We start from the raw sequence: 4,280 nt of genomic DNA, 5'->3' as shown, positions 1-4,280 counted from the left end.
GACAAGGTGTGGTTGGCCTTCCTGACCGCGTCCCCACACTGCCGGCCCATGTTCATTTTGGCATCAATAATGACTCCAAGATCCTTTTCTGCCTCTGCACTGATGAGAAGGGAGTTCCCCAGCCTGTAGGTATGCTGCTGGTTCTTCCCCCCAGGTGCAGTACCCTGCACTTGTCAGTATTGAAACCCATCCTGTTCTCACCTGTCCGCCCCTGTAACCTGTCTAGGTCCAGTTGCAGCCTATTCCTCCCTTCTAGCATGCCCACATCCCCCCACATCTTAGTGTCGTCAGCAAATTTGAACAGGGTGCTTTTTACCCCCTCGTCCAAGTTACTGATGAAGATGTTGAACAGCACGGGTTCGAGGACCTGGGGGACCCCGCTGCCCACATCCCTCCAGGTCAAAAATGACCCATCCACCACCACTCTCCGGGTGCGGCCCTCCAGCCAGTTAGTGACCCATTTGACCGTGTAGGCATCAACACCACTGTCTCCTAGTTTCTTACTGAGAATGGGGTGAGAGACAGTGTCAAAGGCCTTCCTGAAGTCCAGAAAGACTACATCCACCGCTACCCCTGCATCTACAGATTTGGTGACCTGGTCATAGAAGGCCACCAGGTTGGTCTGACAGGACCTGCCTCTAATGAACCCATGTTGGTTGCCCCTAAGCATAACCTCCCCTGCTGGCCCCTTGTGGACATGCGCCAGGATAATCCTCTCAAAAAGCTTACCCAGGACCGAGGTAAGACTAACTGGCCTATAGTTCCCTGGGTCCTCCTTCCTCCCTTTTTTGAAAATGGGAACCACACTGGCCCTTTTCCAGTCCTCTGGCACCACACCAGAGCACCATGAGTGCTCATAAAGTCGTGCCAGGGGTCCCGCAATGACCTCTGCTAATTCCCTCAGCACTCTGGGGTGGAGGTCATCAGGACCAGCTGATTTAAATATGTCCAGGTTCTTTGGGTTATCTTTTATTAGACCAACTAAAATAGTTGGAAACATTCTTCTTTGCAAGCTTTTGGATACAAACACCCTTCATCAGGCTGAGGAAACATCTGCAGTTGGACTGGAGGGTTTTGACACGGCTAGAAATCAAACCCAGGCATCCCATGTCCCAGTCTAGCACCAGGGGGTGTACGTGAGAAAGGAGAGGAACTATCCCTGGCTGGGAAGCAAAGGGAGAAGCGACAGCAGGGAAGAGAATAAAGGGGAATTTGAAAGGCAAATAGATGCAGAACCTGTGGTCCAGGTGAGGGGCACAGGAAAGTCAGGATTTGCTTTAAAAAAAAAAACAACTTGCTGTTGGCTGACCCGGTAAAACACTGGAAACAGAATGATTGTGGATTCAGCCACTATCATTTCTTTGGAAGAAAGAGACTAAAAGGAGGTAGGTACAGAGGAAAGGAGAGCTGCACTTCCTCATAATCCTAGGGGAGCAGTTGGTGAGATGAGATCAAAGAGCTGTGATTCATGAGTCTATGTACCACAGACTGTTTAAAACCCAGGAGGGGGCAATGCTTTCAGAGACACTGCTAACAACTACCATCCTTCCTGAGTGCCTGTCAGAGGCTCTGAAGCTGGGAGTGAAGATAAGGCCATCTTCATTATTTAGGGCTTGATTCTGCTTCTGTCTTTTACCTCATTGGGAACTGGATTGGGTCCTTGTAGGCTCTGATGTGCAATCGACTGAACAGATTAGCAGTGCCCTTACTTGGAGCAGCGTGTGGGCCAGCTCTTCATGGGATGCAGCTCCTAGCCCCAGTGAAGTGGCACATGCCTCTCTGTTAGAGTTGGTGGAGCTGAGCAGATTGGCACCAGCTCAGAGTCAGGCACCAAGTTTCTTAGTGAGATCAAATAAAAACAAAAGGTGCAATTGCAGCCACAGCATCACTTAAGCTGAACGTGCTGCTGAGCTCTGCTCTGCCCAAAGGATTGCTTCTCTGGCAGGGTTTATTTAAGGATAAAATCACTAAAAGAGGCTGGGGAGTAACAAGTGCCTTATCCTAAGTAGCAACCAGGAAAGCAAACCGACTACATCTTTGTCGTCCCATAACTGGGACTTTGTTTCTGTTTTTCCAATCTGCGGATCTCCGTTCATCATTGGTGAGCAATAGGAGTGGGTTCAAGCTGACCTTTGGGACCCTTTGCATTAATGACTTCAGGGAAAGCCACGAAGGACCTGTGGTTGCGCCGTCAAACTTTTTCTCCTCTTAGAAAAATACCTGCATATGCACCATCAGACTGACTAATTTAGGAGCTAGAGGAGAAAATGTTTTTAAGTCTTTGGCCTGTTGTCGTTGTGAGAGTTACCATTTGCGGAATTTCCTGGGCTGAAATTCAAGATTGGACTCCAGGGCAGTGGAGGAATTTAGGAGGAATAGTGGAGGGGTCTTTTAGCAACCTTCTGTTCTCCCTTGTTAAAAAATGCCAAATCCAGCAGCGGTGTTAACCTGGTCTTGCTGTGGCCTGGAACTGCAAACAAAAGATGCAATTCTCCTCTCTCTCTGGCATGTACCCAGAGTAACCCTTTTAGTGGCAGAAGGGTTGTGGACAGTGGGAATCAAAGCTTTGCCGGGACCTCTTCGAGCCCCACTGGACCTATGAGACAAGTCAGCTCTTTTGGGAAGTCTGTAAGCGCCTCAGGTGGATCTGTCACAGGAGCTGGACCTAGGTTCTGAATTCTCTGCTGTGAGGGATAAAACGAGCCTCAGGCATAGGAGCAGTTGGAACCAAATCCAAAACCCATTTCTTTGAATTTTAGCTTTCCTTCAAGAGCTCTTTACACATGCAGCAGTCAACTACTCCCATAACACTAGCATTTTACTCATTCAAGGTTTGACTTTCACATGTGAGGAAGGGTTTCTGGTCGTGGGAGAAAGAGAAGTAAAAAAAGACATTTTTACTTGCAAGGTAAGGTGCTGCTGGAGATCATCACATAAGTACAGTACATAGATGGACAATGAGAAGAGAAGCTCCTATTGATGCATACTGGGCACGTCTACATGTTCATTAATGCGCCTAAGATACTGAGCATTTAGTTGAGTATTTCCTTAATAAAGCAAAAACTAAATGCACAGTACCTATAGTTGTTGTGCAGTAACGCTGGCACATGGTTATTTAGTGATGCTTGCTGCGCATTAGCCTAATAACCCTGCACAGTAGGCTATTAGCACAATTTTTGCCGTGACAAGCTACTGTGCAGTGTTGTTAGGCCAGTGCGAGGTAAGCATTTTGTGTAGATGCACCCACTGATAATTATTGGCGGTGTGAATATTGTAGTGTGAATACTGTAGTCAGCAGCAAGAATTGCTGTATAACCATGGTGTATTAGTGTAGTACTGCACTGATCTAAATAGGGGGCTGTAGAGCAAGTAAATGGGGAAGATCTAGATCAGGACACAGCTCTAGCAAACACTTGAAAGACAATAGGACCAGCTGTTAGCATCCAGGACTTATTTTTGCCAAAGAATAAAGAAAATCTAAAAAGTTAAAAAGTCTTCAGAAGTGAAGATGAAAGTTCGCTGTCTAACAAGACAGGCTGGTTGACAGAGGGGAAAGAGAAACATGGTAGAAAGGAGTTTGGAGAGGCTGGGACATCCAGATTTTGAGAAACCTAAACCTTGACGTGTGCAGTCTGAGCTGTTATTTTAAAGATAGGCTTTCTGTGCAATACTTTTTTACAAAATAAATGATGCTTTTATTTAAGGAGACTGTTTGATCTCTGCTTACTGCTGTCACTGCCTCAAAGGAAACAATATTGCAGGATTTGAGCCTACATTTGATATGCTGAAGTAATCACATTTAGTAACAAAGCCTTCCTGAGAGTGGGTGAAACCCTGAGCCAGGTGATGGCCCAAGGCATGCAACCAAAAGGAGGGTGTTCTCCAGGAGAACAGGTTGGGACAGAGGTATACTTCACCTGGGAACAGTGACAGATTGCTTTCCCATGGAACTGGTATCAAGGGAAAATGCCAAGGTCTTAATTGATTTTGTAAGTGAATTTTTAACCACAAAGTTAAACAGCTTTCCTGGTTTATTTGAAGTATCAGCCTCTTATCACCGTCATGGTTTAGGTTGGATCCTTTTGATATCTTTTAAATAAGATACGGCAACTAAGAGCCAGGCTAGTCTTCATGTATCTTTCATAGTCAAGTTTGTTTGTTGCTTCAACATTTTGACAGCTCTTGTTGGCATTTCAGATGTAGGGCTGTACAGAGATGCATGTTTTATAGAAAGCTTGAAGCTTTCCTGAAGAAGATGGTCCAAAGAAATGAGTCATTTC

The 4,280-nt window shown here is 46.0% G+C and overlaps 1 protein-coding gene across 25 annotated transcripts in view; it reads left to right on the top strand.

The window, feature by feature from the left end:
- The window catches only part of EPHB1 (EPH receptor B1), a 365,941-nt gene that overhangs the window by 105,745 nt on the left and 255,916 nt on the right, over positions 1-4,280 (top strand). The gene's annotated exons all lie outside the window — the stretch shown is intronic.

Source organism: Alligator sinensis, unplaced genomic scaffold, assembly GCF_000455745.1.
Source record: "Alligator sinensis unplaced genomic scaffold, ASM45574v1 scaffold1086_3, whole genome shotgun sequence".
Classification (NCBI taxonomy): Eukaryota; Metazoa; Chordata; order Crocodylia; family Alligatoridae; genus Alligator; species Alligator sinensis.
The sequence above is the reverse complement of the archived record's forward strand: the minus strand, read 5'-3'. Positions and strand labels throughout refer to the sequence as shown.